Source organism: Protopterus annectens, chromosome 17.part0, assembly GCF_019279795.1.
Source record: "Protopterus annectens isolate FY-2018-M chromosome 17.part0, PAN1.0, whole genome shotgun sequence".
Taxonomy (NCBI): Eukaryota; Metazoa; Chordata; order Ceratodontiformes; family Protopteridae; genus Protopterus; species Protopterus annectens.
Window position 1 is genome coordinate 50,880,492 of NC_056751.1, and position 25,694 is coordinate 50,906,185.

A 25,694-nucleotide genomic window follows, 5' to 3' on the forward strand; every position below is an offset into this window, starting at 1 on the left:
TCTGAAAATCCTTAAAAGTACTTATAAGATAATATCCTAACATTCTCTCTTCATAAACATGTCTATAAAGCTGAACAGCTTCAGGCTTGATATGAAAGGCAGGGGTATACATGGTGTATGTCTAGTTACATAATAGTCCAACCAGCTGCCAACGATAGAAATAAGCAATAAGCAAACACCAAAATACGCTGAAACACACCCGTTTAATAGCAAAGCTTTCAGGTACAAACCCTTTATCAATACTCATACAGGTTACAAATAAAATCAAAACATTTAAATAGAAGCCAACAAAGCACATGACCAGCAGCCAAAGATCATGTGATGAAAATTTGTGTTTAAAAAAAAAAAAATATATATATATATATATATATATATATATATATATATATATATATATATATACATAAACTTTAAAATACAATTATTTCAGTACTGAATGTTGTAATTTCACTAATATAGGCTTTAGTGTGACAGCAACATTCAAACCAGGCATCTTGTCAGCTGAAAGTCTTAAAATCCATTCAAATTCTTTTAAATCTAATAAATTGTTAATGTCACCCCCCCCCCTCATGGATACACGCACTCTATCAATAACCCGAAATCTAAACTTGTGTTGATTGCCACATAAGGATATATGCCTATATAAGGCATTCCTATCATTCCCTCTCTGTATCTCAGACTTATGTTCAATGATACGGTCTTTTAATCTTCTCGTAGTCTTACCTACGTAAAAACATTGGCAAGACGTGCATGTAGCTAAATATATCACATTAGTTGAAATGCATGTTGCCATGAGATTAAACTTGTATATAATCCCACTTACCGGATGCTTAAAGTCTAAGCTATTTTCTTTATCTATTATATCAGGGCAGCAACTACAGTTGAGACATTTTAAAGTTCCATATGTAATAATATTATTCACTTCAGTTGAATTTTTAAAATCCTTGTAACCAAGCTTACATTTAAAATTTGCCATGTTTTTATAAGAAAAAAGTGGTCTGTCACCAATAATGGATTTAATTTCACTGGATGCCAATAAAACAACCCAATTTTTCTTTATAATGTTCCTTACAAACCTAGTCATACAATTAAAAGTAGTAACATATCTTAGGGTATCACGATTTCCATGTGCTACAATATTTTCATGTTAAGTAGACTACCGCCTATGTGGTAGTTCATGGGTACAGAGTTTTTACCAAAGGGGATGACAATGCACTTTTTAGCATTGAGCTTGAGACCATGGTTTTGCCACCAAGTATCTGTCTCAGTGAGGCCCTTTTGTAGGATGTCCACATCGTTAGGAGTTTCAATTATGGCTCCTAGTTTGCAGTCATCTGTGAATTTAGTTAGCCAAAGACCTTCTGTGTTAGCCTGTACTTCAGAGAAGTAGATACCAAACAGGAGAGGACCCAGGACTGAACCCTGTGGTACTCCACTTGTCAGTTGTCTGAAGTCTGATTTGGAGTCTGCTACTTTCACAGTGAGGGCTCTGTCAGTAAGCCAGTTGGCAACCCATCTTGTGACATAGGGATTTATACCTAGTTTAGTGAGTTTATCTATAATTCCAGAGTGGGGGATGGTGTTGAATGCCTTGGCAAGATCTAGATAGGCTGTGTGAACCACCTTACCCCCATCTATGGCTTTGGTGACTACTTCAAAGAAGTCTATCAGGTTTAGGAGACATGATCTTCCTTTTACAAACCTGAACTGTGTGGGGTCCAGTACTCTTGCTTTTTTTAGATTTGACCACCTGGTGGCAGTATACCCTAAAGCTTGGGAAGGATGGGGTTGCTGCTGCAAAGTCACCATTTACCCTCTTCTGAAAATGTTGTAGTGTGCATGTGTGCATGTATGTTTGTGTGAATGCAAAATATTTTTGGTCAAGCTTCAATTATTGTTGAGAAGGTTACACTGAAAGGCACTAACCCTAATCTATGGAGATGGCTTTCCTAGCTGGCCTGTATCTGTACAGTGGTAAACTGATTTGGGTGTTGCATGACTAGGCTATTACCTAAGGCTGCAGTGCACATTTACCGTTTACCCTTAAGGTCAGTCGTCCTTTGTATTTTAACAGATACCAGCCATGGAAGTCAAACTCCACATTGATGGTTCTGTTCCACATTCAAGTACTGATCACTCAACTGTGGGAGTTTGAACACCCAGACCATGTCCATCACATCTCAATGGGTGATAGCATGTGGAGCTACAAGTTTATTCATTGCATTTTACTTAACAGACATGATAGTACAAAAATCTCTTTCTTCATAAATTAATTGGATGCAGCATGTGAGATTATTCAGCTTGCTCAACCATATATACTTTTTTTTTGTTCAAATAATTTTATTCAGAAAAAAACTTTTTTTTAAACAATACATAGTAAATATAACAGATCAAATAAAAGTGAATTGAATGAACTATTTGCAGAATATACAATGGCCTCAGATCAGACAAAGTCAAAAGGAATACAATCATAGATACACAGACAAATAATAAAGGTTATTGTACAAGCATTAACAAATTATAACTTGCATTCTTGCTTCCTCTTTTCTTATGAAGACAAAATTGTGTCCATTTTGAGTGTCTCTATTAGGGAGAGAACTTTCTCCCAAGGATTGTTAGTCCATTTCTTTGGAAAGATCCTCATTTCCTTGACTTTAATTTCCAACAGTGTTACTTCTTTCAATAGAGTGAGAAAATCATCAATTGTTGGGATGATAGAGGAGTTCCATTTCCTAGTGATGCATTTTTTGAGATAGCCATTATAGTCCAAAGAAGATAAAGTTCCTTCTTATTCATAGTAGTGGTTTCAATTTTATTCAGAAGAATTAATGACTTTGACAAAATGAAAGAGTCAGTAAAAATGGTTTACAGAAATTCACCAATATCCTCCCAAAATATTTTAATATGAATACAGTTATATATAATATGTGACCAATCAGCATTACATTTTAGATTACATCTCCAGCATATTGCCTCATTAGTATTTTTTAAATCTAGCTATTTTATTAGGGGTGTAAAAGGCTCTAAGCAAGAATTTCCATGCAAAGATTCTCCAACTTTGCATATTTGAAGTTAACTTAATAAAATGTAGTATGTTTATTTTTGATTCCTTAGATAACAACAATGAACAATTTTCATTGATAAAATTACAAAATTTCTGGTTAGAATTTGTTTTGTAACTAATAATAATTTTATATAACTTTGAAGTTAAATTTGTCCAATTAAAGTCTCTGTATAATACTTTATGTAGATAAAATATAAATTTAGGTATGGAGTTAAATGAAGAATTTTCTATTGTTCTACACATATCTTGCACATATGGTACCAGACTATTAAGAACTAACCAGTCACTACTTGATAGATTGAATGTATTAATTATCTGAATGACATTCATGACTGTTAGATTTTCTATACATTGATACCAACATGAGAAATTATTTCCTTTCCATGAGTTAAGAGTATTTATTGAAATGTTATTAACAAAGTTTTTTGTAATATTAAAAGGATTTAATAACTGAAACCATAATTTAATTTCAATATTATTGTTTATGAAGTTCTAGAAAGTGTTATAAATGTAATTTATATAATTTAGGTTAGTAGGCTTGGTGAAATTGTATTGTAAGTTGATATAGATGATATTCCAGAGTACATTGTTCTGTCCAAGCAGTTGTATATTTTTTGCTAATTTATTTTCTTCCTGAAAAATAACAGCATGTAATGTTTTCCAAGCGGAAGAACTTTTTGGATCTAACCAATTTATAACTGTTTTAAGAATAGATGCTTTAATGTAAGATTCTAAATCAGGAAAGTTTATGCCCCCCATTTCCCAGGGTCTAATATGATTTAGGAAAGCAATCCTATTTTTTGGGATACCAAAGGAATCTTAAAAAGATTCTATTTAATTATTTTAAAACTTTTTTACTAGGCATAATAGGCATTGCTAAAGCGATGTAGTTTACCTTTGGGAGAAGTACCATCTTTATTAACTGCAATATGTCTTCAAATGTTAGGAACAATTTATTCAATTTCATTATTAATGATTTAAGTGTACCCAGAATATTATTATGATTTGTAGATAAGTTAATTCTAACGTTTCACATAAAACAATTCCTAAGTAATCTAGAGAAGAACCTGTTTCCCAGCTATTGGATTTATGCTAGGAATTGCATTATTTTCATTATTTAATAACATGTGTTTTGATTTGGAAGCATTAATCTTTAAACCTGAGATGTGATAAAATTGTTCAGCTAATAAATTTAGTTCACATAGTGACTCTTCTAAATTTAATAAAGTGAGTAGAATATCATCAGCAAAGAGCATAATTTTGGAATGAATTTGATTATTAATTTCAATACATTTAATTTTAGAGTTAAGATGAATAGTGGAAGAAAAACATACAATTGCTAATGCAAACAACAGTGGTGACGTAGGGCATCCTTGTCTGGTACCCTTAGTAATTTTAATCACATCTGATGTGAAAGGGCCTAATTTTACATAAGCTAGATTATCCTTATAAAAGTTTTTTATTAAATTAATGAATCCTGAGGGGAAATTATAAATTTGTAGTATTTTGAAAAGATAATCCCAATTTGCCTTTTCAATGTCTAATGTCACTATTAAAGCTTCAGCTTTATCTCTATTTAAGAGATCTATAATTGTTTGCATGTTGTCTTGAGTGTGTCTATTGTGAATAAACCCCATTTGATCCTCATTAATGACTTGAGTTAGAGATTTTTTTAATCCTGTTAACCAGAATAGACATAAGCATTGTGTAATCATTATTTAGAAGTGAAATGGGCCTGTATGAACTACACAAGTTGGGATTTTTATTTTCTTTTAAAATAGGTATAATCAATGTGTATCTCCATGAAGGTGGAATAATGCCTTGTAGATAAATTTCTTTTAATGCCCTCTGAAGTACTGTTATGAGTGATGATGGAAATAATTTATAAAATTCTATAATGATTCCGTCTATGCCTAGAGCTTTGTTATTTTTGCCTTCCTTAATTTTCTCTTTAATTTCTTTAAATGTTATTTGTTTCTGAATATTTATGTTCAAACTCTCTGGTATTTTATTTAAATTTGTATAATCTAGTCCTATATCTATTTTGTTATAAGGAGATCATTAATATTATAATGCTTTGTGAAATGGAATTTGAAGGCATCTAATATAGCACCTATATCTGATCCATTTTTCTTGTTTTCCCCTTCATGAATTATATTTGTAATATTGTTTGCATTGGAATGCCTTTTTAATCTCATTGCTAGGCTATGCATATATTTTGCTGAAACAGCGTATGAATTTAATTTTAATTTTTCCAATGCCAGATTGGTTTTATGCATTATAATGTCATTGTATTTTTTTTCAATTCTCCAATTTCTTTTTTTTTTTTTTTTCAACCAGGTTCTCCACATCCTTGAGGTTAATTTCTATAATGCATTTTTGAATATTAACTAATTCAGACTCCCATTCTTTTACTTTATTGTTACACCAGGAAATGATTTTACCGTAAAGATATGCTTTTAGTAAATCCCATAAAATAACTAAATTTACATCACCAGTATTATTAGAATCTAAATAATATTTTATTTCCAAATCTAACCAAGTCTTAAACTCATTTAATTTAGTAAAATATGCAGGAATTATTTTAGTAAGTGTTAGTTTCTTAAAGTTCATTTGAATTCTAAGAGTAAGTGAATTGTGATCAGATATGGGGCAGGGAATTATGGAATAATGTGATATTTTCATTTTTAAATCTTGGGATACATATAATCTATCAATTTCTGTTTGGGTATTGAATCTATAATCACTATGAGAAAACTGTAATTAACTTTCATTTTTAAGACTAAAGGAATCTAATAACTGCATGTTATCTAACCATTTCTTAAGAGTTCTTCCTGTAGATGTTAAACAAAATGGCCATCTACTTGTAGTCTCCTGACTATCTAAGATACAATTAAAATCCCCTCCTACAATTAGACTACCTTTTGAAGTCTTATTAATAAGTTCTATGTGCTTCTTAATTGTTCTTACTCCAATACCTGGAAACCAATAAAGATTCACCAATGTCCAAATTCTATTACTATATCTTATTATTACTATTGATAAAAGGCCTTCTTTGTCTTCCTAATTATATATTACTTGAGGATTAGTAACACTTTTCCTCCACAATGTTAATACTCCTCTGTTTTTTTTTACTGTATGAAGAGCTAGAGAGCTTTAAGAAATCATTTGGATTCCAAATGAAATTATCATTAGCTTTAAAGTGAGTTTCTTGTAGAAATATTAATTGTGCTTTATTTACTTTTAGATATTTAAGTAGGCTAGATCTTTTCCTTGAAATATTTAAACCATTCACATTTAGTGAGAGAAGTTCTATACTCATCCAGTTAATTTATTTATTGAAGAGTTCTGATAGGAAACAATAGCAAGTTATTTTGTTACTTATTTGCTGCATATCTTCCATACATATATTATTAATGTAGTAAACCTTCTTATTTCCTTTTGAGTTGTATAATATGTATACTAGAAGAGGCTAAAAGGTAAGGCTAACAAGTACAATAGTTAATTTTATACACATGTATAGACACATATTTAAAATTATCTTTTAACAAATATGGAATGAATATCATTCCTAATCTGAAAAAAACTAAAATGTTCAGTCATATTAACCCTCATTACTAACAATAAATCAAATAACAATGAGAAGTTAGAGGCTCCGTTATATGTTATTCTGAAGATAATAATTAATTGACTCCATCATATACTTCTAGTTTGATCCATGCACAGAAGTATGCATTTATTATAAAATTAACTTAATACAAAATTTAGGCGATAACTGGAACACATTTACTTTATGCATAGTAAATCAAATATGTATTTCAATCAAAATCAAATATTCATAAAATGTAGGTAAAAATTTCAAGAGATATGTACTACACCAGTTACCTTTCAACTTTCACGAGTTTCTGTAAAGTGATTCATTCATTTAGTAATTATCTTATATAATATGATAAAATAAACTCCAGAAATGACTGCAGAAAGGAAAAGTCAAAATCAGTATCAGAGGTGATGAAGTTCATGCTGATTAAAAGTGGACGAAATGCATAATACTGATTTTGGCTTTTCCTTTCTGCAGTCATTTCTGGAGTTTATTTTATCAGGTGTTGGTGTGTGTGTGTTTTAAATCTTATATAATATACTATGACCAACATTGTAAGACTTAACTACAATAGTATCAACAATCAATCTAGTGAGCCATTGTAAATCCACAAACCACTTTTTCTCTGATGCATTGGATGAAGAGTTCAAATTGTATTGTTCTAGACATGTAGTATTTCAATACATATATAAATACTGCTCCAAACAGTACTATACATAGAAATTTAATGTAATAGAGCTCAATATCGTATTTGTACATTACTCCAAACTTCAGTAAAGAGCTCCTTTGCTACTCTTGATGTAGAGCATTAAAATAGAGTAGATCATAAGTTATACCTCAATATTAACACACAATAACATTCTAGGCATTATAAATTTAATTGAACAGCTACCATAAATGCTAAATAAATTACACCAAATCTTAAAAACATAGGTAAGATAATCAATCTGTCAGGTTTTTGAAATAATAACTTCACAACCCCGAGCCTTTTTAGCAGTAAATTCCTTTTGAATGCATTTAATGATTAGAATGATTACCTAGATGAATGAGCATGCACAAATTGCTCTTTGTTTGTATTCTGTCACTACTATATCAAGTGAGAAGTAGTGTTACAGATATGGGGTGTCCGATAATATATACCTTCGTAAAAATCAGGTATCAGATAAGACCTCACACTTTCTTTTCCTCTTCTTATTTTGAAGTCAGTTCCCAATTTTAAACTATCTTCTCTCAAAATCACCACAAAATATGCAATTCACACAGTTCGGCTTCGTCAAGGGGAGATCATGCCTCCTGAACCTGGTGGATTTCTTTGAGACAGTTACTCAGGCTATAGATAAGGGAAAGGAGGTACACACGGCTTACCTTGACCTTGCTAAAGCATTTGACACCATTCCCCATTCAGGTATTATTGATAAGCTCACCAGCCTGGGCATAAACCCTTACGTCACAAGATGGATCGCAAACTGGCTCTCAAACAGATCCCATAAAGTAAGAGTAGCAGGATCTATGTCTGAATCCAGACCAGTAATGAGTGGTGTGCCTCAGGGCTCTGTCCTGGGGCCCCTCCTGTTTGGCATATACTTCTCAGAAGTACAGGCAAGCACGGAAGGGCTGTGGCTGACTAAGTTTGTGGACGACTGCAAAGTGGGTGCTATAATAGAGTCTCCAGCCAACATGGAGATCCTCCAGAAGGGCCTAAATGAGACTGATGCATGGTGTCAAAGCCATGGTCTCAAGCTAAATGCAAAAAAATGCGTAGTAATCCCCTTTGGAAAAAACAGAGTACCCGCAAACTACAACATAGGAGGTAATCCCCTGAAATCTGAAGAAGAAATAAGGGATCTAGGGACCCAAGTAGATAGTCAGCTTTCCTTTGATAACCATGTTGCCAAAGTGGTTAGAGAATCCTTCTATGTGACCCATCTGATCATGAAAGGGTTCGCATCAAGATCTAAGAATGTAATGGTGCCCCTCTACTCTTCCCTCATCAGACCCATTATTGAGTACAATGCACCAATTGGAATGTACCTGTCTAGACATCTCCAGCAGCTGGAGAGACCACAGAGGTACCTAACCAAGAGAATTACTGGCCTCAAACAGTTGCCCTATGCAGCACAATTGAAAAAGCTAAGACTGTTCTCTGTTGCATATCGCTTTCTCAGAGGCGATCTCTGTCTAACTTACAGAGCCATGTCCAACCCAGAATTGTTGAACATGCTTAGCAAAACCAAATCTACTCGCGCTACACGCTCTAGGGATATAAACATCCACAGAACAATGAATAGAACATGCTGGAGGGATAGATTCCCTTCGCAGAGACTTCCCTTACTATGGAACAGGGTCCCAATCTACATAAGACAGAGCCCCTCACTATCACTCTTCAAGAGGAACCTTGATGAGTGGATGGGTAACAGAAAGTTCACACCAGGGATCACACCAACAGCACTACTAGATAGGGGCCAAGGGTACTAGCTGCTAGTACAAGGGTCTAGGGAACTACTAAAGGGGTGGTGAATACCGCACAACGTGGCTGGGCTAATATATGCCTTCGGGCAGATAGCCCAGTGCCAACCTATGAACCTATATACAGGTGCCTTAGAGTCTTGTTATTATTTATTCATTCAATAAAGAATGCAAGTTCATGAATAATTTGAAAAACCAAAGGTAGTAAAATGAGAAAACTGAAGAATGCATCAACTACACTCTCTATGTTTTAATGGTTCCATATGTATATATCTTGTCTTTATGTTTCATTTACCACCTTTTTTTCAAATCTTGAGCAATATTTAACAATCACTTTTTCCATCTTTTTTCATATGTGACAGTACAGACCTGTACACAATCCTTCATGTTAACAGATTTCAAGAGTAGAATTAGAATGAATTTGTACAAGCCTCAATTTATTACTGTGAGTGCATGTCAACTAATATATTGCATGTATTGTCACCTGTTTAAAGTTCTACTAATCCAGGAATTTCAGGCCTCATCAGCATATATTCAATGAACTTGCAGAATATGTTCTATTAGTGTACTTTTCCCATTATTCCAGTTGCAAGACCAGAACCCACTTCCTTGTGTCCCATACTATAATGTTAGTATGAAACTTTAAATAATGAACCATCCAACTTGCATCTATCGAATATAAACATTATGCAACTTACATATTCCTGCAGCTCACCCGTAAGTAGTTTACCTGCTATTTTCACTAGACAAGCACTCCACAATTTGTCCATCTTTAAATAATTGTAAATGTGGTTCAGAATCAGTGTAAACTGATATTAGTACTAATTTCAACCATCATTGTTTTAGCCTTCTTTATTTAGATGAGCCCTGTCCACAAATATACCATTATAGGTGTAAACATTATGGGTGTACCTAAATTATTCTTATGACATCAGTGCAGTATAGAAATAAATAAATCAGGGACAACCTTTGCATAGATAAATGAGCATGCACAAATTGCTCTTTGTTTGTATTCTGTCACTACTGTATCAAATGAGAAGCAGTGTTACAGGTATGGAGTGTCCAATAATATATAGCTTTGTAAAGATCAAGTATCAGATAAGACCTTATACTGTCTCTTCCTCTTCTAATTGTGAAGTCAATATCACACTATTCCTCCATTTAAAAACGGATCTGTCATGCTTTTGTTTGTGAACGTCACATTTGTTTGCCAGCTATTGTTGTTTTTTGAAAAGAAAGCATGAGCCCACATCACACTGTACAATTACTATACATTAGTATTGTTTTTGAGTTAATTGTCCCTAGAGTGTTTGTAGTAGGAACTTGTGTGGTCAATGGGGCATGCGTAATTCAATTTGTGTGCTCTAGGACTACTTGTAAGTTAATATGTTCTGCAAACCTGGGTGTCTCACTGCTGTATCCATTTAAGAAACTGTATTTGCTGCCATTTTTACTGTATTACATGCTCCCCAAAGTGCCTCCCATGTAGAAAAACAACCATGACCATGACCAAACATCGTTTGATGTCTGCACTTGTGCCCCTGCTCCTACGCTGATACACTGCCCAAAGTCCCCTCTATACTCGCCATCGGTGAGAAACACCCATCCCTGAGTTTGTTAGTCAGGGATAATTAAATTAAAGAATAATTTCTTTCTACCCAAATGCATATCTTAAAGAATGCGTTTTTTACAATAATAATCTGGTGTAATGTCCCCTGCTAACACATTTTTATTTTCTGGTTTCTTAAGATGCAATGTTGGCTTTCTGAAGAGGATTTGGCCTATACCGGTGGAAGCTGAAGTGTGTAGTTTGCTTTGCTGAATTAACAAGGCTTGTATATCTTTTGGGAAGAGGTAAGGTAGTCAAACACATGTCTCAAAACTTTTTAAGCTTATGTATCTTGAGCATTGCGACTTATACCCCCCCCCCCCAACACAATGACTGGCAAAAGTTATATCATAATAAGCTTTTCAAACCCATAATGACAGTTTATTCAAATTAGGAGGATCTGCCTTTGGCTTGATTGTGTGCGATAACTTCTCCTTCTGTAGGCAAACTGCATGAGCACAGAAACCATTACATATGATGATGTTACAAAGAATATGGCCGCTGTTCTAATCCGTAATAAAACTATCCCCACAGTTTCATACCATTTTTTAATATACTTTATGCTGCAGTCATCTATTAAGTGAAAAGAACTTATAGAGATAGATGTTTATTCTATATTTACAGCCTTTCTTGTTAGCAGTGTGTGTTGTCATAAGCTGTGTAGGTACGGTGCTCTGGGTCATCTTTGAAATTGAATACCTGGTGTCATGTATATTGTTTGAAATTTGTAAAATCAAATCCCTTTTACAGAACATCTGTTGACTAGCCAGCCACACAAACACACACACAGTAGCTCACATGCACCATTCCCAAGTGTAATAAAAAAATCCACTCAACTGCACAACTAGTGGGAAAACTCACCCATTAGACCGTAAATGACTGGGGGACATTTAAGAGAGACCCACACTGAGCTACCACCACACACCAGCACCGAGACACAGTTGTCGAATACGGGAGAGCTGGCAGGAAACCAAATATATTCTAACGGATGACAGATTGTTTCTCCACAGCATTCTTGGAATGCTCCTTAATGTCAACAATAAAGAAAAGAACTGATCTGTACAGACATTACTGGCAGTTTTGGGAATAGTTTTTGCTCATAACTAGAGGATTTTATGTTCTTCGTCTGTGGGGAACAGGAATATCTTTTCAAAAATCTATGCAAGTCATCATTGGCCACAAGACACATATGCTTCATGTAAGCATCAACAACAACGTTCTGTGCCAACTCCGACCCCAGCAAAGACAAAGCAGGCTACTTTTAATATTCCTCCACTTTATACAATGGTGTTCGATAAGGAGACAAAATGAGATTCCAATTAGTGCAACGCTTAGCAATTCAAGACATTTTAATTCCTCAAACAAAAGAAATTAAAAAAAAAAAAAAAAAGGAGGGGAAACATCCAAATAAACATTTAAATGTATCGGAAATAAATTCTATGTGATTAAACTAACTAGAAGGGCAAAGTGATATTTATTTAATGTGCAGGGTTTATAGTTAGAAGTTAAATGTCAAAAGGGCTCTCTACACACATGACAGTTCACAGATGCACTGACAGGCTTGCGTAAAGGGAACTGAAGATTTCCCTACGAGTCTCGTGCATTTAAAAAGCTTCACTTCTTCGTTTTAAAAATAAACGTTCAACTGAAATCATGAACTTGTTGACTATAATAAGCTCCAGTGAATATGCAAAGACTTTGTATAAATTAATCATAAAACCATATCAATGACTGAAATTAGTCATAAATACAACTAAACCCCACCCATTAACTAGCAACTAATATTAAGAAAATTAAATTAACTAAAGCATAGCTGTTATTGTACTAAAAAGTACAATGTATATTTAGCATTTCCTACTTAGCAAATTATTTATTTTCCTCTATAAAATACTGTCATGAACAAAAGTAAACTAATAGGGTCAATTAAATTATTGATGTAATATGTCACTTATGAACTAAACTTTGACTCTAAAGTATGCAATAGGTGTATTATAAGTTTATAACATAGAATTTACAACATGTTTAAAGAAAGAACAAACAATATTAAATTGTTACCTTTAGCATATATTTTTAGTTTTAGTTGATACTTTGACAGAGGTAGTGGAAGGGATACTTTTTGAGTCAGTTCTTTGCTTCTTTTTTTTTTACATCAATCCAATTATTTTTTTCCGGAGATCTTTTCAGTGATGTAGTTAAAGCCCAGTCCATTTCCTCTGGGACTGTAACTATATTATTGTTTTTGACAAAGGTTACTGCTTCTTCAATGTCATTAAAAGTTTTTATTTAATTTGAAGTAAAAATCCTTATTTTTGCAGGGTATGCCAGTTGTGCCTTTATTTTATTCTGGTTAAGTAATTTTACAAGTGGCCAGGCTTTCTTTCTCATTTCCAAAACTCTAGAGGAAAAGTCATTGTCAAATCTAATTATATTTTGTTTGTATTTCAGTGGGGATCTTCTCCAAGCACATTTAAGGACAAGCTCTTTATCAAGATGAGAGAAATTCGACCACTACTGACCTGGGAGTGGATGATGGTGATAAAGGAATAGGTTTCCCAATGGTTCTATGAGCTCTTTCTATACCATAAGAGAATCCTTCTTTTAGATCTAGGATTTCGGGTAACCATGAATTAAGAAAGGAAATAATATCATCTCCTTCAGATTTTTCTGAGAAACCAAAAATTCTCGCATTAGTCCTCCTTTCTCTATTTTCCATGTCATCCAACTTGGTGATAAGCCATTTATTTTGCTGCTGAAGGACATCTTCCTGGATTTCTTCCTCTTTGAGACTTCCATCTGTGTCAGATAAAGACTCTTCAATGCTTAATATTTTAGTTTAATTCTGTTGAAGTAACTCTTTAAAGGATTCAGTTTGTTTGCGACAGCTTTCTCTCAAGTTTTCTAAGTTGTTATTGAAGATGTCCATTTTAATAGATAGTTCTTGTAAAGTAGAAGACATCAACTGAATTTCTTTCTTCAAAGTAAATTCTGCATGTGAGTTCTTTGAGCTACTCATCTTCAGAGAGCAGTTTTAAACTCCAGATATTTCTGACAGGACATTTTTGAAGAATATATTCCGAACTCGATATAATGATAGCATAAATGTTAAAGAACAATAGTTAACTGTTTTTCTGTAAAAAGCGATTATTTCCTGTTATTTGAAGTATTTTTGAGGAGCTCTAAAAAAAGTGCTGCTTTCAGAGTGCCATCCAGGCTCTGCCCTCAACCATATTTTTTGACGGCAGTGATTGGACCTGATAAAATTTACTCGTATAGCCTGTAAAACTGTTTCATTTACTAAGTATATATTCAGTATTATACAATAGCTCATTACTAGTTAAAAACTTGCATGCTGATTGGTCAGCCCAACCACCATGCCCATTGTAAATTGAACATATATCTATTTCAGTCTCTGAAGTACCATTGAGCATCCAGCCTTTCTTCTGATGCTATGGAGGAAAAACTCAACTGTCCAGATTTTTTACTCATATTTTTGGTCTGTTTCTCAAAAAAATGTGTTGTTTTCTGAGAAATCCCTGAGGAGTAAAGCGACTAAATAATGATGTACATATCCTTAAGACAGTGCACGATAACTGGCTATGCCTGTTAAACATGGTTGACTTCTTTCAGAAAGTCATCAAGGCCCTGGATGAGGGAAAGACAATGCATAGTGCCTATCTTGACCTAGCCAGGGCATTTGACACAATCCCCCACTCAGGTATCATAGAGAAACTCTCCCAGGGTCGGTCATTGGTCCCCATTTGTGCAGTGGGATTACTGTTGTATTGCATTCTGCCAGAACATAGCCAGTTCTCAGGCTGTGGTTAAACAGGGATCTAAGTGGGTCTGCAAGGTCATGTTTTAAGTTGTTTAAAAGGTAATCTGGGATGTTGCCTGATCCCAAAAACAAGGCAACAATGGTCTGACCTACACTATGTCTTTAACCTCAAGCTTCATTTCTTAAATGTATCTGCAAATCATGTTTGAAACTTGGAAGGAGGGAGATGTATGAGAAAGACTGTAATAAACTAAGATAATGCTAAATATCTTTAAAATGGAAAATACATAACAAAGAAGTCTAACACTATTGGAGGTGTATCAAATTAAAAATATGTGTAAATACTTAATAGAAATAAAGGCAAGTTGCATTATATCTTTTCAGTGAATGTGTAGTATTTAAGAAAATGTGCAAAGAAGAATGTAATACATTTCACAAATGTTTGCACTATTGCTGGACCTTCTGTTTAAGAATTCCTGTTAGGTCAAATAATGATGTATTATCTGGATTCTGACTTGCTGAACTGTACCCTTCTGCCATGTACATTTAACTATGAAAAAAAGGACATCTAGAATTAAAAATCCATTTTAATTATGCTGAGAGACTTATAAATAGAAGGTCTGGTTGTTAATTCAAACTACATTAGCTACAGGAGTGTCTTCTGGAGGACACAGTTGGAGAAATAACTCAACCATTGCCTGTAAAGACTCTGAACATTTTATGTTGGACTTAAAACACAGAGACAGTGAAGGACTGTATACCATTAGCTAAAAGCACATAGCTTGTAGTTTAGATATTAGACAATCTTTTTCTGATCATATCTGTCTTTTTAAATGTTTGATTTTTAATTTTTGTGCAACCTTTTTATTCTCTACATATTTACACAACACTTTGGTGTTTGTGGACACTGGATTGATCTTTGGTTCTGTGCTTATAAAGTATAGCCAGCTATTCCACTTGAGCTGTGCTAAAAGGTGCAGAGGAGGGAGGAGGCATGGCTTGTCTATAGCTGGTTGGGCTTGGCTTTGTTGTCATGGGCATTCAGGGACCATGTGGCTAAGGCACTGGTGTGTCATTTTGAATGTGACCCATGAGCCTTCACAATAGATTTTAAGTTATAGCTTAGCTGGGTCATTCTTGGAGCTTTTGCCAAATAGTTTGCCTGAGTAACCTTATGTCCACAGAACTGATAAAGTTATTCAAAATTAGAGCTATTATGAAATGGGCCATGCTTACCTTGTGCTTCATTGAGGAATTGCAGTATTTCCTGATTTACTTCCCTATTCTCCTCTATTTCTGCAGAAGCTATACTGAACAGAAAAAAAATAATGAACACCATTTTGTGTTGGCAAGCTATTGTATTCTATTGGCTGGTAGCTGGCCACTATATTTACATAACTCAGGTGGTTCCATTGGTCTTAAATATTCCTCTCATTGGCAAAAGAGGTCCTACTTTCACCTTTTCAAGTTACTGTAAAGATGATGTCATTGTTCACTAGTGTGTGGGATGCCAATTGCATTGGTGACAGCCTTGGCCAAGCTATTCCTAGCATCAGCCTTGTGCTGAGAACTAGTATAGTTGCCTTGCTACAGCTTTTAGATGTAATGTTTAATGAGGAGTCCAACAAAGATATTTGACGACTCCTGACACCACCTTCGTGCTCTAAATTGAGCACTACTCTCGCTATCACCTTCATGTCTTCTCAAAGATATTAGGAAAAATGGCAGGGAATTGGTGCCCAGTGCAGATCTAGCATGTACCAGCTTCTGCACATTGACAGACATGCTAGACAACTCTATTTGTTCAATAGAAAGCACAGAAACTGAATGGAATGAAATGTGTGTTTGATTTCTTCAATGTCCACATGGCATTAAGACTTGGCCCTGTTTGCTAATCAGTGTATTTACAAATATTCCACAGTGACTCTGATGGTTAATTGTGATATCTCAGTTACATTTCAAGTGATATATTAGCACCTCTGCCTATGTTCTCTGGGATGGTTGATGGCAATCATAACTAGTACATTGTTACAAACAAATATGATAATCTCAAAAATGATGTTGCTGTCATTCAATGTTTTCCTTATGTAAATTTACTTTAAGTAGTATATAACACCTTAGTGGCACATACATTTTAAAACTTTGAGTAATAGCACATGAGAATCAAACCCATGAGGAAAAGGAACATGCACTTCTTTATTAACTGCTAATGTCACAGAAGAACTGATATTTTTAGGGTATAGGTTGAGCTGTATAATTTTGAATATGACTGGATATGGACCTAATTAGAACAGCCCTGTAACTTTATCACTTTGAGGTAAATATGAGGCATATAAGTATTCCTGTGAGAAAGTTTTCATTGCGTTGATTTTTATAATATTTGTGATGTTAAATGACAAGTGCCAAAACCAAACACATTTGAGCAGTTGATGGCAAAGTCTTAGCACATGTGTAGTTTTTTTTTTTTTTTTTGAGTTTTTGCCATAGGATATGAAGTGGCATTTCTTTACAGTCATTCCTGCATACTGACAGTGTTCCATACCTACTGTTGAGCAAAGAAAAAATAAATAGTTTTATAGTGTTGACTTTGTGTGATGACCTATTGTTTTCATTAATCTCATGATGCATTTATGTTATAACACCTATTGAGGAAGGGGCCATACAGGATTTGCAGGACATGCTATTCTACATAACATACATCAGGACACTATACACTTGGGGAAATGAAAATTATTATTCCACTGAAGCTGTGTTCAGACAAATGCTTTGACCTTTGCTGTCGATCTCTTCATACTTCCTAATTCCTGGTGCCTCTAATTCTACTGACTCATACTTTTGCTCAAGAGCTATTTTGACATCATACTTATGCAAGTGTGTTTCAGCATTACTATGACAAATACCACACTCAACACAGATCACAGTTAACTTGCCTAGCATCCATTATACACACCTGTGTTGCAGCATTTACCTTCCCAATTAAAAGTGTAGTTCAGGTTCCAACACAGAAAAATAACTTTATTGTGACCCCCAAATTCAAACAATCTTTAATGTGGATTTAAACCCTGCACTGCTTGTGTTCTTCTTCAGAACATATTACATTAACACTTTGAGCCACTGAAAAGGTTAGATGGCAGGTGTATTTTCTGCATTCAGTACTGTCCAGAGTGCTGACAAAAGTGCACCACCAAAAGAGTCATGTGCACAACTGATACATATATTATTGTCCATGCAAAATACATTTTTGAGTTCTGTCTTAGAAAATAAACTGTCATTCAAAAATAGTCACAACTGATGGCCCCAGTGTGCAATGCCAAGCATCACACAAAGGACAAACCCAAAAATAAATAAATCATTCATCAGTGTGGCCCTATACAAGTAAAGTGCTGACGGTATGGATCCCTGCTTATACAGAAATGTCACACTCTCCAGATATGAACCCTGAAATCATGGTATTACCATGAAGCATTGACATGATTAACAGTGTTTGTCATCTGAACATTGATATAGTAATGTATAGAAAGTGCAGCACATTTGCTCAGCATCACACTTCTTACATTTACATTTAGTCAACAAGAAACCAATGTTATCACACAGTTGTCATTTGTCCTGACACAATTCAAGTCTTGCTGATTGTGTTCCTTGTGGAATTTATAATAATAAAGTACATGCTAGTATAAGTAAATGTCTGCAAGACAAGACTGTCTTATTTCCTTTTGTGTGCATTAATCCATTGTGATCCCTTTGTACCATTGATATAGTATATTTTACAATGTGTTGGACATTTTTTCTGTATGTCTGTGTCACTTATATTTGATATGACCTAATGTCCCTTTGCCATCACAGGCACGTTATCTTCTTACAAAATTTTTACAAAAGGGTGTATCGAGTTTCTCTTCTAAGTCAGTAAATGAACATGAAAACTTTTCAGTAAGACTTCTCTCTCTGACACACCCTCTATACTTGCTGTTCTCATTAGCAGAAGTGATAAACAAGTAATTGAACATGCAGAACCGCTAATGAGTCACACTTCCAAGACATTACCTAGCCAAGGTTCTTAATATTGATTGGAATAGCTGTATTTCTGACAACCCAACTACCCATATAAACTTATATGGCTTTTCCCAAACAATCACTACCCCCACCAGAATCCATAAACCTAGTAACAAACAAAGCACCTTAAACTGGATATTAGTAAATAATCATCCCCACTCATATAAAGCAGGTATCCTTCCTGATGACATTAGTGACCACTCACTTACTTATATAATTAGACAAAAGACCTTTATTCCCAACCAAACCTTCTTTAGAACTACCCGGAACAACAAACATTTTAACCCAGAAAGCTTCCAAGCAGAACTTAAAGCTTGTGATTGGTCACCGCTAAAACACCTCCTTCTCGATCTAGCAATGTCATACTTTAACTCTAAATTCTTGCAAATCCTAGAATACCATGCTCCCACTCACACTGTCAGAACCAGGAGCAAAATTGCTTCTTGGCTCACAAAAGAGACTAGACTTAAAATGTTACTGAGAAACAAATCTGGGCCAAGTGGAGAACTACTAAAAACCCAACCGATCATCAAAACTTTAAACAGCTGAGAAATACCACTAAAAAATCAATATTGCTTGATAAAAAAAACTTTTGCTTTAAACTCCAGCAATCCCATCAACAGAAACCACAAAGTTTCTGGTCAGGTATTAATAGACTCCTATACCCAGGACAGTCCAAGACACCTACCCTTCTGGTTTCTCTCATAACTCTCCCAACCAGATTGCTGATGCTTTCAATAACTTTTTTACTGAAACCATCCAATCTCTAGCAAATACCCTACCACCTGTTGGCTCAATTTTGCCTTCCGCCTCAACTAGATTACTTCCTACATTTCAGTTACAACCAGTTACAACATCCCTTATCTATACACTACTTTAAAAACTTAAACCTTGTACACACTCAGCTGACCTGCTACCAGCTCAATACCTGCAAAGTGTAGCTAGAGTGCTTGCCTACCCCATTTCCATCCTAATCAATAGAACCATTACTGAAGGTTCCATCCCATCTCTCTGGAAAATCTCACATATTATCCCACTACATAAGGGTGGTAACTCAACCAAACTCTCAAACCTTCGTCCCATAGCCCTACTCTCTCCATTAGCTAAAATCATGGAAAAACGTATCCACTGGCAAAAACGTGATCATCTTCTCCAAAATAACCTATTAGCTGACTGCCAGCATGGATTTAGACCATTCTATAGTACTACCACTGCACTCTTATCCTTTTTTGACTGCATTAATAAAAATTGGAATAACAACCTGCTTTCCTCTGTGCTCTTTATTGACCTCTCTAAAGCCTTCAATATGGTTAACCATCAGTTACTTATAAATATACTTAAATCACTTTCATTGGGCACACAAGCAGTGCAATGCTTCACGTCCTATCTAGAAAATAGACAACAGGCAGTCCTTTGGGACAATAACATATCCACACATCTCACTATTATCCTTGGTGTCCCTCAAGGCTCCATTTTGGGACCTCTCCTTTTCTCTATATTCATTAACGTTCTAAATGCTAACCTTCCTCAAGCCACCTGCATACAATATGCAGATGATTCCACATTAATCTGTAGCACTGCCTCTTCTGCTGAACTCCAGTCCATCACCCAGAAAGTATGTAACTTAGTAGAAAACTGGTTCCTTCAATGCTGTCTCCTCCGAAACCCTAAAAAACTAAATTACTACTGTTCACTCCAACACAGAAGTTCTCCCCTATCTATATAACAGTTACATCTAATAATGGCACTCTCATAGCACCTGATCTGACTACTAAACTTTTAGGTGTAACAATTGACCACAACCTGAACTTCAGTTCACACATTAACTTAACCATTAAATCAGTTAATAGAAAACTAGGATCCCTTTACCAGATTAAACCTTTCCTTAGTCCTTTAGCTAGAACTACCATCACCCACACTCATCTTATCTCTACCCTCCTATATGCCTCCCCCATTTATACTAATCTATCCAAAGTAACCTCAATAAACTGGCAACCTCATATTGTAACATTGCCAGATTTGCCACTGGCTCCCCATTTAGAACCCACCATTGTCAAAATCTTAAACAGCTAGGTTTGCTGGAATTGCAAAATCAGCTTCTACTTCAGCAACTTACTATCACCCAAAAGATTTTGCACCATCCCAGCAATACCTCAATACTCCGTAACCTTATCACCCCATACAAAAATCTCACAACCTTATGCTCAGCTAATAAATTACTAGTAGCCACCCATAAAGCCAACAATAAATCAGGTGACTGTCTTTTCTCTAACTCTGTGGGAAAAATTTGGAACAGGCTTCCCAGTGAATTATCATCTCTTTCTTCAACAACACTTTTCAAGAGGCAACTAAAAATATTCCTTAAAACTCAATGGCTATGCCCATGTGCTAACCCTGACTAATAACCCCCTTCTTTCCATGTCCTTATCTCTATCTTTTTCAGGCCTCTTGGCATACCTCTCTCCTGACCTCAGTTAGTTGGGCCACTAGCTTACTGAATGCTGTTTCTAGCCTAGTCTTCTTGGGAAATTATCCCAGAGTACAAACCCACAAAATAACTCCTCTATCATGTATATATTCGCTACTGTCTCACGTGGACTGTAGAATTTGAAAGCTACCTACCATGTATATATTTGCTACTTTTTTACTTGGACTGTAGAATGTGAAAGCTACTTAAAATCATGTGTTCTTAGTTAACTCACAGAACATGATATTACTTGCTAGCCTTCCCTGTGATTAGTATTAAGCTTTCTACTGTGTGAAATGTTCCTTTTTATACCTCTAATTACTTTTTATTCTCTTTTAATAATGTCGACACATCTTGTATTCAGATACTCATGTAAATAGTTTTTGTTAGTATATTGTTATGGTGTACCTTTTTGTAATTCATTATTATTATTATAATTGTTATTACTTTGCAATCTACTTAGCTTAATGGAGCTTATCTCCCTGGGCCTCTACTGAAAATGGACATGTATCCAGTTGGACTAGCCCGGTCAACAAATGTAAAATAAAATAAATAAAATAAAATAAATACTCATTCTTATGCTGGTCAAGTGTGTGCTAAGCATTTTGTGTGTCCTAATGCCATACTTACCTGCCCAGCAACTTGAGCAGATTGAGCGATCCAGGAATGATAATTAGCTGACACCTGATTTACATATTCAAGGTACCCAGAAAGTTAATCTACACCATATAGGCAGAACATGGGGTAATGGAACTTCCATCCTGCTAGGAAAGATGACTTGGTTTCCCAAGTGCTGCCAAACAAAACTACTGTTACTGACTGTTAGAACTATTGCACTTATACTCTCTTAAAGTCTGTCAGGGTAGGTTAGGTCTATGCAACTGCTGCTTACAGATTTATGTTTATAATGCTTTTATTTGCAATGAGTGTTGTCTAACTTTGCAAGTTGTGTTTCTTGTATAAATATATATATATATATATATATATATATATATATATATATATATATATATATATATATAATGGTAGTTATTGCAGTTATCCTTTATTTCTATTTCATGGGTTTCTGGCAACATTCTGAGGATGTTGTCAAATATCCGACTTGTAAAGGTTATGCAGGTTATCATTACATTAAGGAAATATTCTCTGTTTATGTTGTTTTATATCCCTCATATCAGTTTTATTCCATTCTGTAGCTGGAATTTACATTGGGGGATACAGAGTTTGTACAGGTGTTATATTTATTTGATTCGGACACGTTATTAACATTTTAAGTGGTGATGTCTATATGATGTTTTTTGTTATTGCCATTGGGGGGATATGGAGATTGTATGGTGTTATACTAATCTGATTCAGATATGTTATTAACATTTTAAGTGGTGATGCCTGCATACTGCTTTTTTCTGTCTAGTATTAGATAAGCTTATAACTCCCACCCCCTGTTGTGTCATGTGTTGTGTCTGATATATGTGTTTTATACTTCACAGCAGGGATATTGCACCTAAATCACCAGGAGGATGTCAGTCCCATGCAAACCTCAATTTTCAGATGCTAAGAATGAGGTCACACCTTTAGCTTGTCCTGAGTAACTTTTTTCATGTTGGAAGGTTTGTCTGTTTGACAATGCCTAAGAAAGGCACTATAGGGGTGGGTAATGTTTTGGCCAATATCCAAAAGCCTAGGGGTGACAGGTGAAGACCATCCTTGGCAAAGCAGCATGGCCTGCCAACCATGTCCTCCCAGGCTGACAAGTATTGGACCCCTTTGCAACTGAACAAGGAACTGTTAAAGTCATCATTTTCTGCTGCTATTGTGGCATTATCCTTGGAGATGGTAGAATGCTGCTCTGTACTAGGCTCATACCTGCCTGTGATACATATTCTGAGAGCTCAATCATGTCTCTCTTCATATAGTCCAAGGAAGTATACCACAGGTCAGTTATGCCCACATGGACTACAACTGAGTCATACTGTTAACTTAGGGGGTAAGTGACCTGAGTGCTTGCATGATCTGGTGGATCCTGGCCCCTGATAGGCAACTAACTGTAACCTTCTCCTTATCCATCCTGGTAAGAGGGACATCATTGTGCCTCAAAATTAAGTCTCCAAAGACCAGAATATTGGTTGTGGAGTGTTTTGCCTAATGGGCTTGGTAGTTGAGACACAATGAGATGTTGCTGTATGCATTGTGATGGGAATTGTCTCATATGTGTGCATGTAGAGTTTCTGAGAACTTTGCCTGGGAGGCCTTTGAGGTGTGGGTAAGTTACATGTGAGCACCTCCGCATATGTGGGTTTGTGCATGTGTAGTCATTTGCGGGTGTGGTGAGTGATGTGTGTGAGCCACTGGCAACCTGTTTGTTGCTTTTTGTGTCTATATGTCAGCATCTAGCCTCCAGTGTCAATGTATAACTATATCTCTCACATACTGTATTTTCTGTTTGATAATAAGTGGTCATTGTACATAAGGCAATTGCTACATTGCCTCAAGATGCCCATGTCCACCAAGCTGGATGCAGAGATAACAGGAAAGTGCCCAGCCATGGTTTCAGGCTCTAATATGCATTTGCAAGGGATAGGAGTGGAGGGTGTGTGTAACTGGACATGGGAAGGGTGCTTACTTGGTGTAATTTGCAGCTAACTTAACCAATGATGCTGCTTAGCACATAAACCAGATGCTGTCTGAGCAGTGATAGTCCTGGGTGCTATAATAAAGTAAGGTAGACCAAAATTGTCCTAACTAAATATGCAAATGCTGCTCACTATGCATACTAGTAGCTCTGTTAATAACACAGGACTGAGGTGTTTTTTATAGGGGAATTTCAATTTCAGGTGATTGTATATATACAAGGCACCAGTAACCACTGCTGTGAGAACAGCAGCTTTGTACAAATGCAAGGTTTGTATAAGATCAGAAAAAAGCAAGTTTTACACTAATTATGACCTAAGGCCAATCAGGTAAGCACACAGTGAGCTTTCCACCAGCAATTCCCAGCTCAAATAGTCTCCTTCCACAAGAGTACAGACTTTTACCCTCATAATATAAAATGAGTGGCTTGGAAAACAAGTGTTAATGAACCACAAACAGATGCTTAATACTAAGAAACACAAGATACATTGTATTTCAGTGCAGAACAGCAGCTCTTTGAAAATGCAACTTTAAATTTTAAAAAAGTGCAAAATAAATAGCACATCGAACTGTCACAATACAGTGAAAATAAGCAGTGCAAGTGCAAAATGATACTTCATTTGTCTTGCTAAGGTTGGATTCAGATTTAAGCAAAATCTGTCAAAGTCTCTGATATTGTCACCAAGCAGTGAGCATCTCTAGATAAATGAGCCAAGACTCGTGTGAAAGAAAGACATATATGATCAGAAAAAAGCAAGGTTTACAAAAACTGTGTCATAAGGTCAATCAGGTAAGCACACAATAAGCTTTCAACCAGCAGTCTCCTGCCCAGATAGGTGAAATCAGCCTCCTCCTGCCACAAGAGTGCAGACTATGACCCTCTTGATGCAAAATGACTGAGTTGGACCCCAAGTATTCTATATATATATATATATATATATATATATATATATATATATATATATATATATATATACACACACACACACACACACACACACACACACACACACACACACACACACACACATTATCTAAGGGTTATTTGCATTTGCATCTGTTGTTGTTGCTTTATTCTGGTTTAGCTAGTATGTCATGATCATTTACTTGTATTTCTTCTCCTTTTTGGTTTTCTTTGTGTACTCACATGTGAGTCTAGCACCAGCAATGTGCAGTTTTTACTGCCTGATTTTGGAGGAGTGGTGGCTTCTGATGAGGATGGCGGTGATGAACAGGCACAGTCTGAGGTTGGGAAGGGTATGTCTGACACAGAAAAGGTGGCATCCACATCCCTTCCCCAAAGGCTAGACATAACCAGTATGCATATACATACTTATGGCACAGAACCATCTGAGAATGGACAAGTTGATGGGGATATGGGTGATCAGAGTAGTGTGGTTAAACCAGTTGCAAAGCTGGTAAAACTTCCTTTAGCCTCAGGATGGTGAAATACCACACAGGGGTGTCAGTAAGAGTGCTCAGATGAGACATTATTACTGACCTCCTCCTGATGTTGGTGTGTCAGTATCTTCCACCCAGTGTATGGGCAGGGCCATCATGGAGACATAAGCAAATTCCACCAGGGCTTCAGAAGAGAAAGTCAGACTACTGCATGTCATGCGTTCTAATATATGAGACTGCATTGACCATGTCTATGACTCCCTAGACTGAATGAATGATATGCTGGACCATGCAGTGTCTGTTATGGAACATCTGCTGGGGGAGAGTCAGCATCCAAGAGGCTGAAGAGCCAATACATTGTTAAATCTTAGCTGATATGGCCATGGCCATGCCAGATCCTGCTCCTGTAGTGATGCTATTTCTTCTACTTCTTTAATGGTGAAGGTGTCAACACCCAGTCATCATCAGCAATGTGGTAACAGTTGTGGACATAGTCATGATGAGAGCTCATCCAGCAGACATCAATAATGTTGAGGTAGCATGGCACCCCACCTTCTAATAAGGGTAATGGAACTTGCACTGCCACACTTGGTAGAGGTAGTTCACATGGTCAAGAGTGGCAATGATGAACTGTAT